The sequence below is a fragment of the Perca flavescens genome, chromosome 17, assembly GCF_004354835.1.
Source record: "Perca flavescens isolate YP-PL-M2 chromosome 17, PFLA_1.0, whole genome shotgun sequence".
Classification (NCBI taxonomy): Eukaryota; Metazoa; Chordata; class Actinopteri; order Perciformes; family Percidae; genus Perca; species Perca flavescens.
In genome coordinates this window covers 6170277-6183831 of record NC_041347.1, presented here as the reverse complement: position 1 = coordinate 6183831, position 13555 = coordinate 6170277, and the positions used below count along the sequence as shown (strand labels likewise).

At 40.6% G+C, this 13555-nt stretch overlaps 1 long non-coding RNA gene across 1 annotated transcript in view; it reads left to right on the top strand.

Moving 5' to 3' along the window:
* LOC114572168 (uncharacterized) overlaps positions 1-12955 on the top strand; it is a 32577-nt gene extending 19622 nt beyond the window's left edge. The window contains exons 2-3 of the long non-coding RNA XR_003694740.1: positions 10334-10419; positions 11931-12955. This is a non-coding gene — a long non-coding RNA (uncharacterized LOC114572168). The remainder of the gene's footprint in view (positions 1-10333; positions 10420-11930) is intronic.
* Positions 12956-13555: the final 600 nt, after the last annotated feature.

The window sequence follows — 13555 nt, the reverse complement described above, 5'->3', positions numbered from 1 at the left end:
TCGGGTCCGATCCCTACCACTTCCTGCTTGGAGCTAGAAAACACAGATTGGAGCAGCATTCAGCATCACCCTCCAATCCGGGAGGAGCAATAAAGCTATAAAGGGTGTCAAATGGTTACTGGAGGTGGCTGTGATTCACTTGACCAGCTCACGATCATAACTCTAGTTGTGCTCTTTTTAGCCAAAATACAAGTCAAATACTAGTTCTGTGCTGACATAGGGGTACTTGTGAGACCTACCTGGGAGACTGGGCCAGGCTTTTGAATCCAAAGCTGCTACTGACTGTCACACTAACCCATATTTTTTGTGCAAGAAGGCAGGCATGCTTGGATCTTTCAAGGAATGATTGTAAAGATTTACAAAGATAATGTTTACAGCATTTACTCTCTAACTGGGACTTTTTGGGAATGATTTGTGGAGTGCTGTTTACCATGTCTCCAGTTAATATATATAGCGCATGTTACTGTATTGTGTCAACAGTTATCTTCATTTAAAATTGTATGTGGCGTTTTCTTTTGCGGGGTGCTAATGTTACACCAAAACAAATTCCTTCCCGAGACTATTAAGCAGAGCCACCGTCGCTGCGTCCGGAGCTTAGCACCGCCCAAAACGACTGTGATTGGGTCAAAGAAATGCAAACAACTCAGAGCGTTTTTTTTTCTCCCAGAATGCATGTGTGGCGTAGCCAAACCTTAATCCACAGCGCTGTGGAAGAAGGTCTGGCAATGCGAGACTAGTCACACTAGTTTAGGGGTGTTGCTCTGCTTGTGTTGGTTTTAAACTTGATCTAATTAGTGAGGTTATGTTTCTGTTTGTTTATGTAGTGTAGTAATTAAGCTCTTCTTTCAAAGAGTTGTCTAATAATAATACATTTTATTAACGCACTTTATATTTAAACAAATCTCAAAGTGCTACATAAGAAATAAGGAGAAGTGCTAGGGGAAAAATGTATCAAAACTAAAAGAAACAACAACAGGGGTAAGTAATCAGCCAACAGTTCTGCTGAAAAGGTGGGTCTTAAGGCCGCGTTTAAAAGCATCCACAGTCTGTGGTGTCCTCAGGTGGTCAGGGAGCCATCAGCCATAGTACGGAGCTTGATCCTCGGGGGTTTTAGGAGAAATGCTGAACCAGAGCGGTGCGAACGTGTGGAGGTTTGTGGGGCGAGGAGTTCACCACGGATGCATGGGTTGGTAAGAAGGGAAACCTTGTACTCAATCCTGAGTGAGACCGGAAGCCAGTGGAGTGATCTGAGGATGGGGGTGATGTGGTCATGTTTGCGCACCCTCAATAAGATCCCGGCAGCGCTGTTCTGGATGTACTGCGGTTTCTGGAGGCTTTTGCCTCCCAAAGAGGAGTCTCTTTCAGTTATATCTGTTTCTTTGTTTAAAGCAGCACCGACAGGCTTTTTTCCTTTGTAGTTTGTGTACCTGATTTTGTTGATTCACTTTAAGTTCTTACCGATAAATAACTTTAACCGAAAACACCTGGGTTTATGGTGCTTCCCTTTCCCCTCACGAGCTGGGTCGTAACAAGAAGATCAAGTACAGTGTAGGGATGGCAAAAACAAAATATTTTCTTGACCGATCACCGAGCCTCGTTAACCGGTTGAAACCGGTTAACCGTTTAGATTAAAATATGCTACGCTATTTGAAATAACAGCCATTTCGAGCCTGCGCCTGCAATTTCTCAACTCTGTAGCATCTCTCTCTCACACACACACACACACACACACACACACACACACACACACACACACACACACACACACACACACACACACACACACACACACACACACACACACACACACACAGCCCCGGCACCGCCCTTCCACTCACGTCACGTTTTTTAAATCCCCTACAGCGCGAAACAAGTCCCGCAAATGCGGCGCAGAGGAGCTTGTATGTAATCGGAGGACAAATGGCTCCTTAGTTTCGAAATAGTTTGGGTACAAGCCAGGTGATCGCGTTTAAAATAAAGTTGTTTGTCTAGCGTTCGAAGCTCATTAGAAACATTGCCGCGGCTCATTTGAGAAAATGACAGCTCCAAAGAGACGCCACTTTAGTTTGAGTGTAGTGCTAACAATAATAAAGAAAGATGATGATCATCATCACCTTATCTGTTACCACTGAAATGCAGATGTAATGTGTTTCCAAATATAAGCCCATTTTTTGCGGAATATTGCCTAATAGACTGCAACAGGATACAACCAATGGATAAAACAGGCACCTTCAGAATGCGTAAAACAGGCGATTAGGCCTAACAAAATTAATTGTTTGGTTCCGGTTTCCGACCGACCCTGTCAATTAATGTGCGACCCAAATTTATTTTATGAGCTTGGGGAAGAAATTATACTAATTAAACAAATACACAAATAAAAAGTTTAAGGCAAACTATAATTACATTTTTGTACAGCACTCTTGCGATGCAAGATGCCCATTTTCCTCCAGCACTGCTGGAAGAGGACCCGATATCGCCGCAGTGGCACTTAACTTTGCCGTGTCCCGTTTTACGGCAGCAGCAGCATGAAGACGGCGCCTTCAACCAGCCCTCACCGGCCACGGCGGCCAGCTACAGCGCTACTGCGCCGCCGTGGAGCTTCAACACGTTAAACAGGGCAGATGAAACCACTGAACTATATGTTGTGTTTAATGTCGTTCAAGAGGATGGCAACGTAGCAAGCAAACCCGATCAAATGAAAGGTAAACCCACTTTAGAGTGCTCTAACGTTACAGCAAGTCCCTGGGGCTCAATGGAGGTGGCTAACAGCAGTGAAGCTAATGACAACTTCACAACACAATTCATTTGGATACAAGCGTTGCATTATGGAAGATTCTGAACAGCGATGCGCGCGCACACACACACACACACACACACACACGCGCACACACACACACACGATAGCAGAAACGATTACGTTAGAACATTATTTACTTCCGCTGGCGCAGATGAACTAACGGTACACTCGTTAACTGTAAGAAGCCTACAATAAACCCTCCATGATTAAAGAGTCAATATTTATCAAAACCCACCTACCTGTTCTACAGGCAAATTTAAACATGTAGAAACCCATATTTCAGTCTGCTCTTCATGCGCTGTCCACTCTTGTTCACTGCACGGTGCAAACAAAGCTCTACTCTGCAAATAGCGACTTTACAAACAAGCTAAAATGAAAGATGTCAGTTTGTAGTCTGTTTCTTAGTTTGCAACGAATCTTGATTTTTGGACAAACTCTTGTAAACGTAGCTGCTGTCTAAACGAACCATCCTTTCCGCTGGAGCGGTAAACCTGTGGCTGTATTATAAGACCAAAACAAATACACGTGGCTACTTAATATGCACGTGAATTACATGTTTTCAATTTATTAAGCAACAACTTTACATGTAGTAACAGGTAGGCTATGTTATGAAAATATTGAGTATCCATCGCTACTGTAAAGGCAAAAAAACAAATCCTACTTATCCTTTGCTGCCACTGGCAAACAAATAAAAATAAAAAATAAAATAAATTCCCTATCGACCCATCACCTCAACAGACAACAAACCGGAACCAAACAATTTTTTTTTTTATGCCGTATGAAAAATTTTGCGTGAGGGATTATTTCACTTCACAAAAAAAAAATATTGGAATGAGATGGCTAACTGTAGTAGCGTTTATTCCAATATCTATAATTGCCTAATTTAGAGATACCGGTTAACGTTGAAACGGTCAACCACCGGTCAAACGGTCATCGGTTAACATCCCTAGTACAGTGCAGGTGGAAACTAAGAGTGACAGGAGTTGGTAAAGTAAGGGTGCATAGACTCTGTGGAGAGGCTGCTGATTATAATTAATAGGCGGCAGTGCATTACGGTGGCTGGTCATAAACAGTATGGAGTCGAGGACTGAGGTGAGAGCGCTACCACCATCTAGACATCAACGCAGAAAAGGCAGCCCTTCTCTGCATTATTAAAGACACATACACATTAAAAACATTTACCTTAATGTTAAAAGTTATCAGGGTTCTCTCAGTAGTTCCCCGGGGCTTGAATTACAATAAAAGAGTAATTTATTCTTATCTTCTTATCATTATCCTTTCCAGTCCTTTTGCATGGTCTGCTTGCAATTTTTTCTTTGTTTCCTCTGTCTCCTTCACTCTTTCTCCACTCACTCCCTCTGCCCCTCATCTTTTCTCCACTCCTTCCTTTCTTTTCCTCTCCTCTCCTATCTTCTCGTTTCTTGCTTCGCTAAAATCAACTCTTTTCACTCCTCTTCTCCCCCACATCCTGTCTTTCCTCCTCCCCCCAGCACATCTGGAATTGTCATTTGAAACACCCATCCCTTTAGGACCTGACACACACACACACACACACACACACACACACACACACACACACACACACACGATCAGCATGGACACACATTACCTCTGCCATTACTATAATGTTATTTTTATGCGAATTCAACATGAAAATAGGCAGGGGAGGACAGAAAAGACAGGAAGGAACACCAGGCGAAAAAGAAGAAAAACACAAAGCCGAAGGGACACACAATGCTAAAGGAGCAGAGAGCAATCTTTCATTTATTCAATTAGCTAACGAGGCGAGGGAGCCAGACACCGACTGAGGATTGATGGCGGGGAAAAACTTCCCTCAGCAGGCGACGCTTACTCAGGACTTTCACTCCTGTCTCTCCTTGCTTCTCTCTGTCTTCCTCTTAATTCAGGAGGGAAGTTCACCAGGGGAAAGAAAGGAACTGAAGGGAGGAGAGGAATAGGGTGACCTTGAGCAGCTGTTTTCTGTCTTGAAAGGGGAAAAAAATAAAAAGAATCAAGGTGGTGGGACAGAAAGAAAAACAGAAGCATGTTTTACTAGGCTACTGTATTTTTTGTCTTTTGGGTTAAAATTGAATAAATCCTCAGAAAACCAGACCCCTATTTTAATCTGTGACTCTAGAGTTACCGTATCATTAAATATGGTATATCTATTCACATGAGGTTAGCACTTAATGGGCTGATAAAACTATCCATGACTATATTTAAACTGATTGAAAACAAACATACACACATGAGGATTCAAACATACCCTCTCTGATTTTCCCTGCACCGTGTCCCTTATTTGTTAGTGAGAAAGTTGACAACCCTATCCTGCTTTCACCCTTCATGCTAAGCTAAGTTGAGCATAATTTTAACTCTGGCTAGCTGTTTCCCCTTGATTCAAGTCATGACTCTAAGCTTAGTTAAAGCTATAGTGCGCGTTATATTAATGGAAGGCCGTTACAGTCACGGCATTGCCAAATGAGTTGATCCAAAGCTAAGTAAGTCTATCACTAGGGCTGGGTATCGTTTGGATTTTTACGATTCCGATGCCAAACCGGTACTTTTAAAACAATTCCAATTCCTTACCGATTCCTAAAACGATTCTTGAAAAACTGAAAAATGACATCAAAGAAAGTCTCTTTTATGGAGTTTTTTATATTAACGTTTTAAAGTACTTCAATATATAATAAGTAAACCTAAGTCACCTAACATGTAACTACAATAATTTAAGAAATAACAGTTACACTATTAACAAGTAACAAAAAAATAAATGTTGAGTTGGTATGCCAACCAGCTTCAAACTTTAACAGTTCTTTAGCAGAAAATGTATCATATTTGCCTTCTCTGGCAATATACTACACCTCTCCTGACTAATGGCATGTCCTGCACTGGAGAAAACTCTCTCAGATGGTGTCCAAGAGGCCTGTACACACACAGGTAGAAGTTTGAAAGGGCAGACAATTTGGGGAGGCTGTCCTGCCTCCCCCACCACTAGGCTACAGGGTCTTGTCCTGAACGATAGACTAGCAGAGCAAGTGTAATGTTTACTAGCGATCAAGTGCAGTCAGTGAATGGTTAATATGCTTTCATGTCCGTTTTGGTGAGCCCCGAGGGAAAATATGGCATTTTAAAAGTAGCCTACATTTACAATAGCTAGCTGGTAGACTACGGAGAAAGTGTGATATTTTTATGTCCGTTTCGGAGCATGTACAAAAAGCCGTCTAAAAAAAATATTTCAGTCGGAACCGAAATGAGGAACTGAAATTTGCGTTCTAATCCGGTCCGAATACTACAGTTTCCATAGGAACCGGTTCCATAGTGGAACCAGGTTTCGGTACCCAACCCTACCTATAGCATTGCTATGTTTACAAAATGGTATAGTCCGGCGACATTTCGCGCAGCAGCTTGAGTGATGCGTTTTACATCACCACTGAGAAAGGACAACAGCAGCGTTCAGCTTTGGAGACGAAGAGGATTGCTGCAACAGGTGAAGGCATGGCTGAAAACCCGAAGAAGAAGAAGCGCCCGCGAAATGTTTTGGTCAGTGATTATACTGCTAGCAAAAGAGCTACATGTACCTCTCCTGAAGAGTCCGTTTTTTTTTTTCATGCTCTGTGTCCTCTTCGATTTGACGGGATAAACGCTACTAGCAACTACATTGAGGAGGGGTGGGGGTGGTTTTGGGGATGCTTGTGTCATGTGGATGCTCCGACACTGTTTGTCTGTTGTCATTACTTAATAAATCCTCATGGGGATGACAGAAACTATGCCCCTAACCCTAACCCATTTTTTTGTCAAACTCGGCCGATCTAACATAAGCAGGGGAGGTGGATGAGAATGGAGTTCCTTCCATATTAGCTTTCACAATCAAGTGGAACCATTAAGTGGTCACTGATAATGTAGTCGACTCACTGTCTGAAGGTGGACTGGCCGCTTGCCTGGCTGACGAATGTCAAAAACTGCTTTTTTTAGCCACAATCCAGTGCTTTGGGAGTGAAGTGTTGACCCTTGGCCTGAGGTCATGCCTTGACATTCAGCTTGACATTTCAGAAAGACTCCGCTTCCATCACGTGTAAAGGTCAGCATATCTGTCCTGTCAGCAGGAGGTTATGAACTCTGACCCTAAGGGGACACCAGGATAGAGACTGGACTAAAGAAAGGGGGGAAAAAACAGTGTGCACACCCATACTGTTGATTAAGAGTTAGTCTCGCATTGCCAGACCTTTCTCCACAGCACTGTGGAGTAAGGTCTGGCTACACCACAGACACATTCTGGGATAGGAGAAAAAAACTCTCTGGGTTGTTTGCATTTCGTTAAACCAATCTCAACCGTCTTGGGTGGCGCCAAGCTCCGGACACAATGGTGGATCTGCAAAATAGCCTCGGGAAGGAACTTGTTTTGGTGGAACATTTGCACCCCACAAAAGAAAACGTCACATACAATAGGCTATGAAATAAAGTTAACTGTTCACACAATACAGTAATGTGAGCTATTTAAATTAGCTGGATACATTGTTAAACGTAATTTGCTCTTACCAATGTATCACCGTGTGTACTTCGTCCACAGCAATCCCACCAATCAGTCCCAAAATGTCCCAGTTAGAGAGGAAATGCCGTAAACATATTCTTTGTAAATCTTTACAATCATTCCCTGAAAGAACCAAGCACGATCCAAATATTCTTCAAAACTTGCCATTTTCATTTACTTCTTAAACTAAGTTGGCACAACAGTTGGCTCTAAAGTTGAATAAACTCAAAAAAGATTTTGTAGCGTGTTGCCTTATTTCTTTGTCAGTGTCCTGAAAGTCCTACTGGAAACAGGATGCAAACTGCAACCTCCTGGAGGTCCATCTTACAGGCATGAAAATAGGACAGGGGTGAAAAAGGTGAGAAGCATATTACCCCTCTAGGAGGGTCCGGGGGAAGAAAATTTTAAATATTCCATATTTTAAAGCATGAATCTGATGCATTTTGAGATGCATTTTTTGCATGAGCAGTGATTGACACGCAGTTAGACACCCCCCCTTGGCCTTGATTGGTGCATCTGAACAGGGAGGAGTGGATTTTTGCAAATCACACTACAGGCTGTAGGTGGTGCGAGAGGAGCCGGATTTTTGTTTTAATGACCTGCCTCATGTAGTTCTACTGGAACATAGGGTTAGTTTCAGCAAATATGACAGAAAGTTAGTTTTATAAGTCTTACCTGCTACACCTTTAACTTTTCTCCCTCAGTTGATCCCGGAATTTCTCCCATCTCCTTCCCTTTCTCTCTCCTTTCTCCCACCCCCTCTTTCTCACAACATACCATCTCTTCCTTCTTTTCATCACACTCACTTCAACCCATCCCCCTAATTTCTCGCCCTCACCTCTCTCTCTCTCTCTCTCTCTCTCTCTCCTTCCACTTAACTTTCTCCCCTCTGTCTCCCCATTAGTTATTTTCTTCCCATACCTGGCTGTATTATTTTCCCTTCTCTCCCTTTCGTCTTGTTCTATCCCTCCCACCATCTCCTCTCTCCCTCCCTCCTCCTCTGTGATCCTGCTGTGTTTCTTCTTTATTTACCACAGGAGCTGCTGAGTTCTCCAGCAGGCCCTGACACTTTGGGCTCTGATGGATAGGCCTGCCAGCGGACGGGTGTGATAAACGGTTAGGTGATGGATAGATCTGCCGGGGCGGTGGAGACATCACAAAGCAGTTTCACAGTATCGCAGCTCCTCGCCAGGCAGCGGGAGGGCCTGAGGGTGGCCATTTTGTGCCAAGCCACGGGCCCCTAATGGCGGAGATGGGGCCTAATGAGGCCAGATGATTAGACAGCAGAAAGACGGGGGAGGGAGGGGATGTAGGGGGGCCAGTAATCTGACTCTCGTAGGAGTAAAGTGACTTCACCAAAGCAGTATAACTCGTGGTAAAATGTAACCTATTGAAAACTGAAAACACTTACCGTCAAAATGTTATTTATGTAAGTAATAAAAACGTTAATGATACCGAATGAGACAGGACTACCAAATGACATGACAGATCAATGAACCCAACAACACTACCTGCATTTCCAACATAGACTGTAAAAATAATGGATGAAGCTTCCAGGCCTGAAAAGCATAGACAGTTAAAGAAATGGACCAATAGATCCCGTGTCTCTGGACGGAGACCAGTGAAGGATATTAGAACCACTTTTCCGGTGAGGGCTGACCGTTACAGAGTCATCAATCATTCCGAATCTTGCAGAGACAGAGAGCGTAGGTATATGTAAGGAGATAACATGGGCACAGGCTAATTATTGCTAACTAAAATGCTAGTTAACATTAGTAATTAAACTTAAACAGCTAATGTGAGTTGAAACTGCCTGCGAGATTCTCCTGTACTGTACGGTAATTCGAACCATGCGACAGTAAGTCGCACAATCGTTAGCCTATTTTTATAAAAACGTCTGCTACAGAGCCATAACGTGAGGTACAAGGTAATGGAGCCTTTTATACATTGTCGTGTTTCTTTAGAACTAAACAATGAACAAATAAAGTCTTAAAACACTTCAGATGTAAAGTTATTCGCTGTCAAAGTGACGTCAAAATTAATGGCAGTCAATGGGATTCTAACGGGGGGGTGATGGCTTGTTAGCATCAAAATGGCACCATCGGAGCTACGCGTTGTGGAGAGACACTTGCCAACTTGTCAAGCCAATGTAGAAGTGCCTTAAACCTGCATTATTTCCAGCAGGGGGCGACTCCACTCACTCCAAAAATAAGTCTGTTTCTAGAGAAATCTATGGAGAAATGACACTACTTCTCACTTGATTTCATACCTCAATAAACATTTTCATAATGGATTTATGGTCTCAGTTACTACTGTCAAGTCGTCTTCAATAGAGCATGATATTTATTTAAATGATGGTCCCAAAAGTGACGATAACGATGTCACTGTGTACATTAAAATAGCTGTGAACTTGTTTTTGTCTTTTTTTTTAACTGCAATAAAAGCTTGGAAACTTGAAAAACAACTGAAAATGCCTATCCACACATTTAATAGCAAAAGCCTATGACATTCTTTTTCTATCAGCTTTTGAGCTAGCTTGCATGGCTAAAAGATTGGCTGTTGATGGACCAACATGTCCCCCTATCTTACTTTAAAAAAAAACACTAGGCGAGTCAAGTCCTAAACTTTGTTTCCAGTCCCAAACAACGTCCTTACTGTATGCAATGTTTACCAGATTTACTGCCATTTAAAATGTAGTCAATTTGTAGGGAATTATAGAAATTATTAATGCTTTATAAACTTTATAATGTGTGAAGGTTTCTTTGTGAATGTGCCGTAGGTGCTTCTCAGAACAATGACAGCCAACTTCAGAGGGGCAAAAGGACTGGAGCACACTGACTGATTTGCAGCCTTTAATAATGCAAACTAACACTATTGTGTCTTCATCAGAGTGCTCCAGGTCTTTTTTCTCTGTAAAACATGTGGTGTGGAGGTGTGCAATGGTGTGTTATTTCTGTTACACAAAATAATGTGTGACATCTGGGCTGTTTGTTTTTTTTTTTTTTTAGGTAAGGGGAAACACTTTGGTCATGCTTTAAAGAAAGCAACATTGACAGGTGGAAGGAGACAGGAGGCAAAAAGGGGTATCTGGTGGGTAAGTCACCCACTTTGTTGACAGATACACTTTACTTTGTTCTCTGAAGTCTAACATGTTAAATCGAAATCTAAAGACCCATGGTGATCGATTTTATGAGGCCTCAGCGCCGAGACTTTGGGATGCTCTGCCTCCACCCTTCTGATCTGCTGTTTCTGTGGACTATTTAAAAATCAGATTCATTTCACCTTTTTAAACAAGGTTTTGGTGTACCAGTCTGCACTTTATCTTTTATGCATTACTTTGTAATTTTAATTGTTTTGTGCTTTTAATATGTATCATTTTACATCATTTTACACGTTTTATGTAAAGCAGAGATCTTCAACAGGGGGTCTGTGACCCCTAGGGGATCCTTAAAGTCACTACAGGGGTCCTCCAATATATGTCTTAACATAATTCCAACATATTATTAGCAAATATATAAATCCCCATTGATGATAGGCTTACTGCCCTATAGGTAAGGTAGTCACTAAGATACACACAAATATAGTTAATCCTAAGGATTCACTGTGCCACATGTATGTGTAACATTACAAGATGATTTAAAAAGTCATGCCAACAATTATTATTTTAATAGCTTAGTATTCTATGCAAAAAGGTATAAAGGCTTTAGGCTGCCCTACACTTTATTGTACGCCCAGTTTAATATGCAACTTAATTTTATACAATATAAGTATGTAGTAGGGACGCCCTGCTCCACCTTTAAAAACCTTGAAGACCCCTGATGTATAGCAAAGCACTGTGATTTTTTTATAAAGCGCTCTATAAGTACATTTTCCTTACTTATTCATTTGCTGCTGACAGACAAGAGTCATTATTCACAAAAGGTCCCTGTCATTTTAAGTGTTTTAACAAACACCTGCCAATCAGTTTACTTTCTTCCAAATGCTAACACAGGTTTAATGCAAATGCAGTTTATAATAATTATAATATTTTTTACAGTAACTTTAGGAGTTCTTTTTGCAATCTCTAAAAACATACATTTCCCCCTTTCTAAAACCACATTTGTATTGTCACTCGATTTCTGTCATTCATTGTCATTCCATGTAACCTCTATTGCTCATTGAAATGTTTTTTTTCATCCCGTGGTGTTGTAGTTTATTCTTTCGCTAGTCCAAATATAATTTGCTGTACAGATCATTATTACTCTGTGTCGCTTTTATTCCATTTTTAAGTACTTTTGTGACCATGCTTTTCATTGTAATTTTATGTTGCTATATAGGTCTTTAAAGTTAATTCATAAAGGTCTTGAAAAGGTCTTAAAAAGTCTTACATATGACTTGTTGAAACCTGCAGAAACCCTGCCTCTAGTCTGATTAGTCTTATTTCCAATATTCAATCCCTAAGCATATACATTAGTATTGTCATTGTTACAACCATACCATAATAAACCATAATATCTGTATATGCATTTTGGCGGAAAATTATATAAGATACAGTCTCTATGACATTTATTAAGATTTTAAACGATTTTCTGTGCTCTCTGAGGTCCACTTGTGCTTCTCCTACAGCTAGTTGTATTGACACCGAACGTCCAGAAGAGATCACTCTTGTTCTGCATTTGGACTGGAACTGTGGACTTCACTCGGCTTTTAACTGAGGCATCAGTCAGTGTATCTTTGTGCTTTTTATGTTTTAATTGCAGAGGTATGAAAGAGAGAAAGAGAGAGACCATTGTGACTGAGAAAACAAAAAGCAAATGTCACCTTGCAGGTGGAGTGACAAAACTGTCAATATTTGAACGTAGGAGCCAAACCTCAGAGATGTCTAATTGCCTGATCCAGCTAGACCAGCGAAAAGAACCCCATTCAAATTGGACTCACCCTGTTTCTAATCACATTGAAGATTGTAGAAGAAAATACAATCGGCCCATTCAAAAAGCAATCAAATTATAATTCAACCTATTATGATGATCAATAAACAATTAACATTTTTTTCTGAGCAGAGCCTGACTCAGCCATATTGTAAATGAATCTCCATCAATGAAACATCTCAAATCTAGAAAGTAATGTTCTAAAATGATCCAATTTTATCAAAAGCTTGAAGAAATAGCTTGATGCCATTGAAACGCTGGACCCGATTTTCATATAAAAGTCACACTAGAACAAACATTAGAATAATTTAATGCTCAATAACTTTAGCTGATTGCATTTGATGTAGAGACAACGCATTCTTAATAAACCTCCACTACTTTGTGGACAATGGTGTCACTCAACATGCTTTATACATCACCAACTCCGCCTATAAAAAGTCACTTTTCCAACACTATGCTGATATCATTCCTACCTCTATGGATCACTTATGAGATTGAATGTTGGTAATATCTAATAGCACTTCTTACATGTGACAGTCATAAACATGTCAGTCACAGGATGCTTAATGTGATGATAGCTTGGCTGCTGTAATAGGACACTACCATTAGCCTTCTAGATTTAGCATTCATGTTCTCAACTGGCCACTTTAGTAAATAAGCAAACCTTAACTGTTTCAGATATATTTTACACAGTGTGACCTTTTGCTAATGAAAGGAACTCTTCAAGCGCTATGTCATGTCATCTGGGAGCTCTTCTACTACAGTCTACAATATTGCTGGCTTCCAGTGCTGGAATGTAACTAAGTACATTTACTCAAGTACTGTACTTAAATACAAATTTGAGGTACTTGTACTTTATTTTAGTCTTTTCTTTTCATGCCACTTGCTACTTCTACTCCGCTACATTTCAGAGAGAAATATTGTACTTTGTACTCCACTACATTAGACTGACAGCTAGGTTTCCACTATGGAACTGGTTCCTACACAAACAGTAGTATTCAGACCGGAGTAACTGTTATTTGTTAAATTATTGTAGTTGTGTGTTAGGTGACTTAGGTTTACTTATTATATATTTAAGTACTTTAAAACATCAATATATTTTGTTAAATTGAAATAATTTTCAATTTAAAAAAAACTACATAAAAAAGCCTTTGTTTGATGTCATTTTTCAGTTTTTCAAGAATCGGTTTAGGAATCGGAATTGTTTTAAAAGTACCGGTTCGGCATCGGAATCGTAAAAATCAAAACGGTACTCAACCCTACTAACAGCTTTAGTTACTTTACAAATTAAGATTTTTGCACACACAACACATGTAGTATAAT